The sequence below is a fragment of the Leucopleurus acutus genome (genome assembly GCF_964270905.1).
Source record: "Leucopleurus acutus genome assembly, chromosome: 11".
Taxonomy (NCBI): Eukaryota; Metazoa; Chordata; class Mammalia; order Artiodactyla; family Delphinidae; genus Leucopleurus; species Leucopleurus acutus.
This window is the reverse complement of record NC_139152.1, coordinates 56,737,165-56,750,984: the sequence shown is the minus strand read 5'-3', so window position 1 is coordinate 56,750,984 and position 13,820 is coordinate 56,737,165.

Sequence of the window (13,820 nt, the reverse complement as noted above, 5' to 3'; positions counted from 1 at the left end):
CCCCTTCTGTTCCTTGAGCCTAAGCCTAAACCTCACCCTTGCTTAGGTCCCGCTCTCCAAAGACAAGGTCTTTCCCCCACTCCTTTTTTCTTCCTTGTTTTTTTCTTTTGACTCCTCCTCTTTTTACTATTGTGGTACTGACTTACCTTCTGGTTGTTGAGTCATCTATATTTTTAAGTCCTTTCTAACATATCTGTTAGTTTCCTAGTCTAATTTTATTTTTAGCTTTGTTATTGTTTTTGTTTTACCACCCGACATGGCTTGTGGGATCTTAATTTGCAAGCACAGGGTCGGGCAGAAGCTCCTGCGGTGGGAGCTCCGAATCTGAACCACTGGACTAACACAGAACCTCAGACCTCAGGGAATATTCATCGGAGTAAAGTCTCACAGAGTTCCTCATCTCAGCACCAAAACCCAGCTCTACCCAACAGCCTACAAACTCCAGTGTTGGAAGCCTCAGGCCAAACAACAAGTAAAACAGGAACACAATCCAAATCATCCAAAAAAAAAAGAGATGGAAAAAAATATGTCACAGATGAAGGAGCAAGGTAAAAACCAACACCACCAAATAAATGAAGAGGAAATAGGCAATCTACCTGAAAAAGAATTCAGAGTAATGATAGTAAAGATGATCCAGAATCTTGGAAATAGAATGGAAGCACGGATTGAGAAACTGCAAGAAATGTTTAACAACGATCTAGAAGAACTAAAGAACAAACAAACAGACATGAACACATTAACTGAAATGAAAAACACACTAGAAGGAATCAATAACAGAATAATGGAGGCAAAAGAATGAATAAGTGAGCTGGAAGGCAAAATCGTGGAAGTAACTGCCAAGGAGCAGAATAAAAAAAAAAGAACGAAAAGAGTTGAAGACAATCTCAGAGACCTCTGGGACAACACTAACCACACCAACATTCGAATTATATGGGTCCCAGAAGAAGAAGAGAAAAAGAAAGGGTCTGAGAAAATATTTGAAGAAATTACAGTGGAAAACTTCCCTAACATGGGAAAGGAAATAGTCACCCAAGTCCAGGAAGCACAGAAAGTCCCAGGATAAACCCTAGGAAAAAGATACCAAGACACATATTAATCAAACAAACAAAAATTAAATTCAAACAAAAAGTATTAAAAGCAGCAAGGGAAAAATAACATACAAAGGAATCTCCATAAGGTTATCAGCTGATTTTTCAGTGGAAACTCTGCAGGCCAGAATGAAGTGGTAGGATATGCTTAAAGTGATGAAAGAGAAAAACCTACAACCAAGATTACTTTACCCAGCAAGGATCTCATTCCGATTCTATGGAGAAGTCAAAAGCCTTTCAGACAAACAAAAGCTAAGAGAATTCAGCATCACCAAACCAGCTTTACACCAAATGCTAAAGAAACTTCTTTAAGCGGGAAACACAAGAGAAGAAAGAGCCACAAAAACAAACGCAAAACAATTAAGAAAATGGTAATGGGAACATACATATCGATACTAACCTTGAATGTAAAAGGAATAAATGCCCCAACCAAAAGACACAGACTGGCTGAATGGATATAAAAACAAGATCCACATATATGTTGTCTACAGGAGACCCACTTCTGACCTAGGGACACATACAGACTGAAAGTGAAGGGATGGAAAAAGATATTCCATGCAAATGGAAATCAAAAGAAAGCTGGAGTAGCAATATTCATATCAGATAAAATAGACTTTAAAATAAAGACTGTTACAAGAGATAAGGAGGGACACTACATAATGATCAAAGGATCAATCCAAGAAGAAGATATAACAATTATAAATGTTTATGCACCCAACATAGGAGCACCTCAATACATAAGGCAAATGCTAACAACCGTGAAAGGAGAAATCAACAGTAACACAATAATACTAGGGGACTTTAACACCCCACTTACACCAATGGACAGATCATCCAAACAGAAAATAAATAAGGAAACACAAGCTTTAAATGACACAACAGACCAGACAGATCTAATTGATATTTATAGAACATTCCACCCAAAAGTGGCAGAATACACTTTCTTCTCAAGTGCACATGGAACATTCTCCATGACAGATCACAACTTGGGTCACAAATCAAGCCTTGGAAAATTTAGAAAATTGAAATCATACCAAGCATCTTTTCTGACCACAATGGTATGAGACTGAAAATCAATTACAAGATAAAAACTGTAAAAAACACAAATAGATGGAGGCTAAACAGCGCACTAGTAAGCAACCAAGAGATCACTGAAGAAATCAAAGAAGAAATTAAAAAATACATAGAAACAAATGACAATGAAAACATGATGACCCGAAACCTATGGGACGCAGCAAAAGCAGTTCTAAGAGGGAAGTTTATAGCAATTCAATCTCACCTCAAGAAACAAGAAAAATCTCAAATAAACAATTTAACCCTACACTTAAAACAACTAGAGAAAGAAGAACAAATAAAACCCAAAGTCAGCAGGAGGAAAGAAATCATAAAGATCAGAACAGAAATAAATGAAACAGAAACGAAGAAAACAATAGCAAAGATCAATAGAACTAAAAGTTGCTTCTTTGAGAAGATAAACAAAATTGATAAACCCTTAGCCACACTCATCAAAAAAAAAAGGGAGAGGATGCAAATCAATAAAATGAAAAAGGAGAAATCACAACTGACACTGCAGAAATACAAAGGATTATAAGAGACTACTACAAACAACTATATGCCAATAAAATGGACAACCACGAAGAAATGGACAAATTCTTGGAAAGGTACAATTTTCCAAGACTGAACCAGGAAGAATTAGAAAATATAAATAGACATATCAGAAGTAATGAAATTGAAACCATAATTTTAAATCTTCCTAACAAACTAAAGTCCATGACCAGATGGCTTCACAGGCAAATTCTATCAAACATTTAGAGAAAAGCTAACACCAATCCTTCTCAAACTCTTACAAAAAATTGCAGAGGGAGAAACACTCCCAAATTCATTCTACAAAGCCATCATTACCCTGATACCGGAGCCAGAAAAAGATATCACAAAAAAAGAAAATTATAGAGCAATATCACTGATGAACATAGATGCAAAAATCCTGAACAAAATACTCGCAAACAGAATCCAACAGCACATTAAAAGGATCATACACCATTTATCCCAGGGATACAAGGATTCTTCAATATACGCAAATCAATCAATATGATACACCACAATAACAAATTAAGGAATAAAAACCATATGATAATCTCAATAGATGCAGAAAAACCTTTTGACAAAATTCAACACTCATTTATGATAAAAACTCTCCAGAAAATGGGCATAGAGGGAAACTACCTCAACATAATAAAGGCCATATATGACAAACCCACATATTCAATGGTGAAAAACTGAAAGCATTTCCAGTAGGATCAGGAACAAGACAAGGATGTCCACTCTCACCACTCTTATTCAACAGTTTGGGAAGTCCTAGCCACAGCAATTAGAGAAGAAAAATAAATAAAAGGAATACAAAGTGCAAAAGAAGAATTAGAACTTTCACTATTTGCTGATGACATGATACTGTACATAGAAAATCCTAAAGATGCCACCAGAAAACAACTAGAACTAATCAATAAATTTGGTAAGGTTGTGCAGGATACAAAATTAATGCACAGAAATCTCTGGCATTCCTATACACCAACAACGAAAAATCAGAAAGAGAAATTAAGGAAACACTCCCATTTACCACTGCAACAAAAAGAATAAAATACCTAGGAATAAACCTGCCTAAGGAGGCGAAAGACTTGTACTCAGAAAACTATAAAACACTGCTGAAAGAAATCAAACATGACATAAACAGATGGAGAAATATACCATGTTCTTGGATTGGAAGAATCAGTATTGTGAAAATGACTATACTACCCAAAGCAATCTACAGATTCAATGAAATCCCCATCAAACTACCAATGGCATTCTTCACAGAATTAGAACAAAAAATCTTACAATTTGTATGGAAACACTAAAGACCACGAATAGCCAAAGCAATCTTGAGAAAGAAAAACTGAGTTGGAGGAATCAGGCTCACTGACTTCAAACTATATCGCAAAGCTACAGTAATCAAGACAGCATGGTACTGGCACAAAAACAGAAACATAGATCAATGGTACAGGGCACAATGCCCAGAGATAAACCCATGCACATATGGGCACCTAATTTACGACAAAGGGGGCAAAAACATACAGTCGAGAAAAGTCAGCCTCTTCAATACGTGGTGCTGGGAAAACTGGACAGCTACATGTAAAAGAATGAAATTAGAACACTACCTAACACCATATACAAAAATAAACTCCAAATGGATTAAAGACTTAAATGTAAGACCAGACACTATAAAACTTTTAGAGGAAAACATAGGAAAAACACTCTTTGACATAAGCCACAGCAAGATCTTTTCTGACCCACCTCCTAGAGTAACAGAAATAAAAACAAAAATAAACAAATGAGACCTAATGAAACTTAAAAGCTTTTGCACAGCAAAGGAAACCATAAACAAGATGAAAAGACAACCCTCAGAATGGGAGAAAATATTTGCAAATGAAGCAACTGACAAAGGATTAATCTCCAAAATATACAAGCAGCTCATGCAGCTCAATATCAAAAAAACAAACAACCCAATCCAAAATGGGCAGAAGACCTAAAGAGACATTTCTCCAAAGAAGATACTCAGACTGCCAACAAAACACATGAAAAGATGCTCAACATCAGTAATCATCAGAGAAATGCAAATCAAAACTACAATGAGGTATCACCTCACACAGGTCAGAATGGCCCTCATCAAAAAACCTACAAGCAGTAAATGCTGGAGAGGGTGTGGAGAAAAGGGAACCCTCTAGCACTGTTGGTGGGAATGTAAATTGATACAGCCACTAAGGAGAACAGTATGGAGGTTCCTTAAAAAACTAAATATAGAACTACCAAAAACCCAGCAATCCCACTACTGGGCATATACCCTGAGAAAACCATTAATTCAAAAACAGTCATGTATCACAATGTTCATTGCAGCACTATTTACAATAGCCAGGACATGGAAGCAACCTAAGTGTCTATCGACAGATGAATGGATAAAGAAGATGTGGCACATATATACAATGGAATATTACTCAGCCATAAATGAAACGAAATTGAGTTATTTGTAGTGAGGTGGATGGACCCAGAGTCTGTCATACAGAGTGGAGTAAGTTGGAAAGAGAAAAATAAGTACCGTATGCTAACGCATATATGGAATCTAAAAAAAAAAAAAAAAGGTTCTGAAGAACCTAGGGGCAGGACAGGAATAAAGACGCAGACGTAGAGAATGGACTTGAGGACATGGGGAGGGAGATGGGTAAGCTGGGACGAAGTGAGAGAGTGGCAATGACATATGTACACTACCAAATGTAAAATAGATAGCTACTGGGAAGCAGCCGCATAGCACAGGGAGATCAGCTCGGTGCTTTGCGACCACCTAGAGGGGTGGGATAGGGAGTGTGGGAGGGAGATGCAAAAGGGTGGGGATATGGGGATATAGGTATATGCATAGCTGTTTCACTTTGTTCTACAGCAGAAACTAACATACCACTGTAAAGCAGTTATACTCCAATAAAGATGTTTAAAAATAAAAATAAACTTTTTTAGAACAATTTCAGAGAAAAACTGAGAAGACAGTAGGGTTCCCATATACCCCACACCCAGTGTTATCTATTAACATTTTACATTAGTATGAAACCTCTGTTACAAGTAATAAACTAATATAAACATAGTATTATTAACTAAAGTCCATATTTTATTTAAATTTTCTTAGTTTTTACATAATGTCTTTTCGTTTCAGGATCCTATCCAAGATATCACATTATATTTAATTGTCATATCCTTTGTAGGCCCCTCTTGGCTATACAGTTTCTCAGGTTTTCCTTGTTTTTGATGACCCCAACAGTCTTTGGGAATCCCGGTCAAGTATTTTGTTGAATGGCCCTCCAATAGGATTTGTCTGTTTTTCCTTTTTTAAAAATTCAATTTATTTAAACTAAAAAGAACAAAAACAGTTCGTCCATTTCTTCCCCACCCCCCACCCCCTTCCTCTAGCAACCACTACTCTGTTCTACCTATGAGCTGGGGGGCGGGGGGTGATTGGTTTGTTTTTAGATTCCACATATAAGAAAGATCTTTTACTGATGTGTCTGTTTCTGCCTCATTTTACTTAGCACAATGCCCTCAGGTCAATCCATGTTACAAATGTCAAGATTTCCTTCTTTTTTGTGGCCGAATAATATTCCATTGTATATAAATACCACTTATTCTTTAACCACTCATCCATCGATGGACACTTACATTGTTTCCATATCTTGGCTATTACAAATAATGCTGCAATGAACACGGAGGGTGGGTGGGAGTATACCTTTTTGAGCTTGTGTTTTTATTTTCTTCAGATAAATATCCCAAAGTGAAACTGCTGGATCATATGGTAGTTCTAGTTTTAATTTGAGGACCCTCCATACTGTTTTTCATAGTGGCTACAACAATTTACCCTCCCACCAACACTGCACAAGGGTCCCCTTTCCTCCACATCCTCACCAACATTATTTATTTCTAGACTTATAAGAGTCATTCTAACAGGTGTGAGGTGATATCTCACTGTGGTTTTAATTTGCATTTCCCTGATGATTAATGATGTAGAGAATCTTTTCATGTACCTGTTGGCCACCTGTATGTCTTCCTTGGGAAAATGTCTATTCAGATTTTCTGCCAATTTTTTAATCAGATTGGTTTTTTGCTATGGAATTACATGAGTTCTTCATATATTTTGGATATTAACCCCTTATCAGATACATGATTTGCAAATATTTTCTCCCACTCAGTAGGTTGCCTTTTCTTTTTGTTGATGGCTTCCTTTGTTATGCAGAAGTTTTTAGTTTGATGTAATCCCACTTATTTTTGTTTTTGTTGCTTTTGCTTTCAGTGTCAGATTCAAAAAATCATCACCAAGACCTACGTCAGGGAGATTCCCATCTATGTTTTCTTCTAGGAGTTTTAATGCTTCCAGGTCTTATGTTCAAGTCTTTAATCCATTTTTAGTTACTTCTCAAGTATGGCATAAGATAGCAATCCAGTTTCCTTCTTTTGCATGTGGCTGTCCAATTTTCCCAACACCATTTATTAAAGAGACTGTCCTTTTCCCATTGTATATTCTTGGCTCCTTGTTGTAAAATAATTGACCATATATGTGTGGGTTTATTTCTGGGCTCTGTATTCCATTCCATTCATTGATCTATGTGTCTGTTTTTATGCCAATATCACACTGTCTTAATTACTATAGCTTTATAATGTAGTTTTAGACAAGGGCACATGATGCCTCCCTCTTTGTTCTTCTTTCTCAAAATTGCTTTGGCTATTTGGGGTTTTTTATGGTTCCACAGAAAACTTAGAATTGTTTGTTCTATTACTGTGAAAAAATGCCATTAGAATTTTGATAGGAATTGAACTGAACATGTATATTGGATAATATGAACATTTTAACAATATTAATTCTTCCAATCTATGAGCACTATATATCCCATTTATTTGTGTCATCTTCAGTTTACTTTATTAATCTCTTGTAATTTTCAGTATAAAGATATTTTATCTCCATGGTTAAATTTATTCCTAGGTATTTTATTTTTTTATGCAATTGTAAATAGGACTGTTTTATCTCTTTTCGACAGTTCATTACTAGTGTACAGAAACACAATGATTTTTGTGTATTGATTCCATATTCTGCAACTTCACTGAATTCTATTTTTGTTGTTTTACTAACAGTCTGATGGAGTCTTATGGGTTTTCTACATATAATATCATGTCATCTGCAAATAGTGACAGTTTTACTTCTTCCTTTCCAATTACGATGCTTTTATTTCTTTTTCTTCCCTAACTGCTCTGGCAAGGACTTCTAATACTATGTTCAATAAAAGTAGTAAGAATGGACATCCTTATCTCATTCCTGATCTCAGAGGAAAAGCTTTCAACTTTCCATGGTTGACTATGATGTTAGCTGTGGGCTTGTCATATATGGCATTTATTATGTTGAGGTATGTTCCCACTACACCTGCTTTGGTAGGTTTTTTTTGCTGTTGTTTTTTGTTTTTGTTTTTTGCCGTACACGGGCCTCTCACTGTCGCGGCCTCTCCCGTTGCGGAGCACAGGCACCGGAAGTGCAGGCCCAGCAGCCATGGCTCACGGGCCCAGCAGCTCCGCGGCATGTGGGATCCTCCCAGACCAGGACACGAACCCGCGTCCCCTGCACCTGCAGGTGGACTCCCAACCACTGCGCCACCAGGGAAGCCCCTTTGATAGGTTTTATCCTAAATGGATGTTAAATGCTTTTCATTTGCTTTTCATAATTGTCAAATACTTTTCCTGCATCTATTGAGATGATCATATGATTTTTTTTTTTTTTTTTTTTTTTGCAGTACGCGGGCCTCTCACTGTTGTGGCCTCTCCCGTTGCAGAGCACAGGCTCCGGACGCACAGGCCCAGCGGCCATGGCTCATAGGCCCAGCCGCTCTGCGGCATGTGGGATCTTCCCAGACTGGGGCACGAACCCATGTCCCCTGCATCAGCAGGCAGACTCTCAACCACTGCGCCACCAGGGAAGCCCCGATCATATGATTTTTATCCTTCATTTTGTTAATGTGGTGTATCACACTGACTGATTTGCAGATGTTGAGCCATCCTTGAATCCCTGAAATAAATCTCACTTGATCATGGTCTGTATGTTGTTGAATTTGTTTTGCTAATATTTTGTTCAGGATTTTTACATCTATTTTCATCAGAAATACTAGCCTGTAATTTTCTTTTCTTGAGGCATCCTTGTCTGGTTTTGGTATCAGGCTAATGTTAGCCTCATAAAATAAGTATGGAAGAGTTTGAGAGGAATTAGTATTAATTCTTCTTTGACTGTTTGGTAGAATTCACTAGTGAAGCTGTCTGGTCCTAAACTTCTGTTGGGAAGTTTTTGATTACTGATTTAATCTCCTTACTTGTAATCAGTCTGTTCAGATTTTCTACGTCATCATGATTCAGTCTTGGCAAACTGTATGTTTCTAAGGATTTATCCATTTCTTTTAAGTTGTCCAGTTTGTTAGTGACAATTATTCAAAGTAGTCTCTTATGATCCTTTGTATTACTGTAGTTATCAGTTGTAACATCTCCTCTTTCATTTCTGATTTTATTTTTTTGAGTCCTCTCTTTTTTTTCTTGGTGAGTCTAACTACAGGTTTGTGAATTTTATCTTTTCAAAGAACGAGCTCTTGGTTTCATGGAACTTTTCTATTGTCTTTTTAGTCTCTAATTTATCTCTGCTCTAACCTTTGTTATTTCCTCCCTTTTAACTTTAGGCTTCATTTGTTCTCCTTTTCCTAGTTCCTTGAGGTGTAAAGTTAGGTTGTTTGAGACTTTTCTCACTTCTTGAAGTAGGCATTTATCACTACAAACTTCCCTCTTAGAACTGCTTTTGCTACATCCCGTAAATGTTGGTATGTTCCATTTTCATTTGTCTCAAGTATTTTTGACTTTTCTTTTGATTTCTTCTTTCACCCATTGGTTGTTCAGTAGCATGTTGCTTAATCCCCACATATTTGTGATATTTCCAGTTTTCTTAGTATAATTAATTTCCAGTTTCATACCACTGGGGTCAGAAAAGATGCTTAGTATTTCAATCCTCTTAAATTTATTAAGACTAGTTTGTGACCTAACATATGATCTATCTTGAAAAATATTCCATATGCATTTGAGAAGAACGTGTACTTTATAGCTTCTGGATAGAGTGTTCTATAAATAATATTTAAGTTCATCTGGTCTAATATGTATTTTAAGGATGATGTTTCCTTACTGATTTTCTGTTTGGATGATGTATCCATTGGTTTCAGTGGGATATTAAAAGTTCCAACTATCATTGTATTGCTGTCTATTTCTCCCTTTAGGTTTGTTAATATTAGCTTTATATATTTAGGTGCTCCTATGTTGGGTGCATAAATATTTACAAATGTTACTATTCTTGTTGGATTGACCCCTTTATGATTATGTAACGTCCTTTTCCCTTTTTGTCTCTTACTAGTCTTCTGTTTTAAAGTCTATTTGTCTGATATAAGTAGAGCTACTACAGCTTTCTTTTGGTTTCCATTTGCATGGAATGTCTTTTTCCATCCTTTCACTTTCAGCCTGTGTACGTCCTTACACCTAAACTGAATCTCTTGTAGGCAGCTTATAGAGAGAGAGGTCTTGTTCCAGCCACTGTGTGTCTTTTGATTGGAGAATTTAGTCCATTTACATTTAAAGTAATTCTTGATAAATGTATGATTTAATGCCATTTTGTTAATTGTTTTCCAGCTGTTTTTGTGGTTCCTCTATATTCCTTTCTTCTATTGCTCTGTTCCTTTGTGGTTGGGTGACTTTCTTTAGTGGTATACTTATTTCTCTTTTTCTTGAATATTTACCATAGATTTTTGGTTTGTGGTTAACATGAGGCTTACATATAACAACTTATATCTATAACAATCAACTTTAAGATGGTTAAATTTGATCCCATTGTAAAGCTCAGTATTATTACCCCCACCCCATTTTATGCTTTTGATGTCACATTTAACATCTTTTTTTTTTTTTTTTTTTTTGCAGTATGTGGGCCTCTCACTGTTGTGGCCTCTCCCATTGCGGAGCACAGGCTCCGGACGCGCAGGCTCAGCGGCCATGGCTCACGGGCCCAGCCGCTCCATGGCATGTGGGATCCTCCCAGACCAGGGCACGAACCCGTGTCCCCTGCATCGGCAGGCGGACTCTCAACCACTGCATCACTAGGGAAGTCCCAACATTTAACATCTTTTTATCTTATATATCCCTTAATTATTGTAATCAGCTATTATTACTTTTGTTTTTTAAACTTTACACTACCTTTGTGAATGATTAATCTATTACCTCTACTATATGTTTACCTTTCTTTCATTCTTTTTTTGCTACTAATTGGTGCCCCTTTTCAGCTTAAAGAAGTCCCTTAACATTTCTTGTAAGGCTGGTTTAATGGTGATGAACTCCTTTAGCTTTTGCTTATCTGGAAAACTCTCTATCTCTCCTTTAGTTCTGAATGATAACTGGGTAGAATATTCTTGGTTGGCATATTTTTTTTTCTTTCAGCACTTTGAATATATGCCACTCCCTTCTGTCCTGCAAAGTTTATGCTGAAAAATCTGTTGGTAGTCTTATTAGGGTTCCCCTGCATACAAGCTGTTTTTCTCCTCCTGTTTTTAAGAGTCCCTCTTTTTTTTTTTTTTTTTTGGTCATGGCTTGCAGCATAGGGGATCTTAGTACCCTGAACAGGGATCAAATGCCATGCCCCCTGCAGTGGAAGTGTGGAGTCCTAACCACTGGACTGCCAGGGAATTCCCCCTCTTTAACTTTTTGACATCTTAATTATAATGTGTCTTAGGGTCTGTCTCCTTAGGATCTTTTTTTTTTTTTTTTTAATAATTCTTTGAGCATCCTAGATCTGGATGTCTGTTTCCCTCTCCAGGTTAGGGACGTTTACAGCCATTGTTTCTTAAGACTTCTGCCCCTTTCTCTCTCTTCTCCTTCTGTGAGCCCTGTGATGTGAATATTAGTCCATTTGATGTTGTCTCATCAATCCCTTAAGTCATCCTCATTTTTTCATTCTTTTTTTCTTTTTGCTGCTCTGACTGGGTGAGTTCTATTGCCTTGTTTTTGAGTTAGTTGATCCTTTCTTCTACTTCATCTAGTCCGCTGTTGAATCCCTCTAGTGTATTTTTCAGTTTGATTATTGTATTCTTCAGCTCTGTGACTTCTATTTGGTACTATCTTATATTTTCCATCTCTTTAACGTTCTGTGTTCATCCATTCTTCTCCCCAGGTCAGTAAGCATCTTTATAATCATTACTTTGAATAATTTATCAGGTAAATTACTTATCTTCATTTCATTAAGGTTTTTTCCTGAGGTTTTATCTTATTTTCCCATTTAGAACAAATTCCTCTGTTTCTTCATTTTGCTTGACTCTCTGTGTTGGTTTCTATACAGCAGATGAAATAACCACTTCTCCCAGTCTTGAAGGAATGGTCCTGTGTAGGAGATGAAACTTGTTGTTCAACTGTGCCTCGGCTCTTGGTTGTCCCTCAAACCTCTGTGCTTCTCTAAGAAGCCTATCGTATTTTTAATAGCCCCCAGTAGCAGAAGATGTACCAAGACCTGCCAGCATCCCAAAGGGGAGGATTTCAGCACCTAGACTCAGGCTGACTTGAAGCCAGAAACTTGGGCATCAGCTTTTAAAAGTATGAATACCTATGCAATCCTGTGGGACTACAAGCATAAGACCTGCTGGCCACCAGAGCCAGGCGATCTGGAGGTGTCTGCTGGGTTACAGTTGCAGAAATTCAAGCTCCAGGACAGGGTAGATGCTCTTTACTCAGTGATACTAGTGAGCTGGAGCAAGGCAGAGAAAGAGCACAAAGATGGCAACTACAGCATACGTTCCTTGAGAGTACAGGTCACAGGCCACTCCACAGGCCACTAAATGTGTAACAAATCTGAAGCCGGCCCCTCAGGCCAAAGCTCCAGGACAAGAGGCTTCCTTCACAGAAAGCCAGGGTCAGGGAGAGGGGTGTGTATGTGTCTCAATCCACTGTCTCTGCAGTGCTCTGGGAGTGGCTGGCAGCCTGCCAAAAACCATCTTTCCTAATACCACAGTCCTGTGGGACCCAGGAATGAAAGCCTCCCCATCCCATCCCCCAGCTACCAGAGCCAGGTGATCAAAAGGTGTCCTCTGGGAAGCAGCTGCGAAAACCAGGGCAACAGACATGTGTAAAGCTCTCCTTCAAGAGACACTGGTGCTCTGGAATATGGCAGAGGATGAGCTCAAAGGTAGTATCCACCCTCCGAGGTGTCTGGAAAGGATTACAGCCAGTCCCAAGATGTGTGGTTAATTAGAGACCCACCCTTCAGGCCACAGTCATGATGACTAGCTAATAGGTCTCCTTCACAGAAAGACTGATGAGCTCCTGGGTCTGCTGCCTCTTGCTATGCTCTGAATTCTTGCTGTGCCCTGGAACTGTTTAAGAACTCTTTCTCCATTGGTTACAGTCCTGTGAGACTCATGAACATAAGCCCCACTGGCCACCAGTGCCACATAATGTAGAGGTGTCCCCTGGCAGCAGCTACAAAAGTTTGAGTAACAGACAGGGGTTTCTGGGAGACATATTATTACAGTCTCATGGTACCAGGGACACAAGCTCCCCTGTCCTCTAGAGCCAGGCGATCAAGAGGAATCCCCAAGGCAGTGGCCACAAAAATCGAGGCACCAGCATGTGAATGCTCCTTTCTGGGAAATACTGGTGCTCTAGAGCACAACAAAGGGAGAGCATGAAGATGGCACCTGCCAGCCTCTGTCCTCAGAGAACATTCCAGCAGGCTCCTAGGTGTGTGCATTAAATTAGATGCCTGCCTCTCAGGCCAGCGCTTTAATATTAGCAAGTCTGGGCACAAGTCAGCTGCCTCTGAGCTGGCTCCTGAAGTAGGTGAGTCCGAGTGCACAAGCTCTTTAACAGCAGTTTCTCAGACTGCTACAGTCTTGTGGGTCTCAGGACATAAGCCCTCTTGGTTTTCAAAGTTAGATGTTTTCGGGTCTCATCTCTCAAATGTATCTCTTAAAAGCTGGGATGCCTGATGTTGGATTTGAAACCTTCACTCCTCAGGGCGAGGCTCTGGTTTTTGAGTTCCCTCCCACTTGTAGAATGTCACACTGAGGGTAGGGTTTATGGCAAGACCTTGACAGTTTTGGGGAATACTGGTCAAGTATT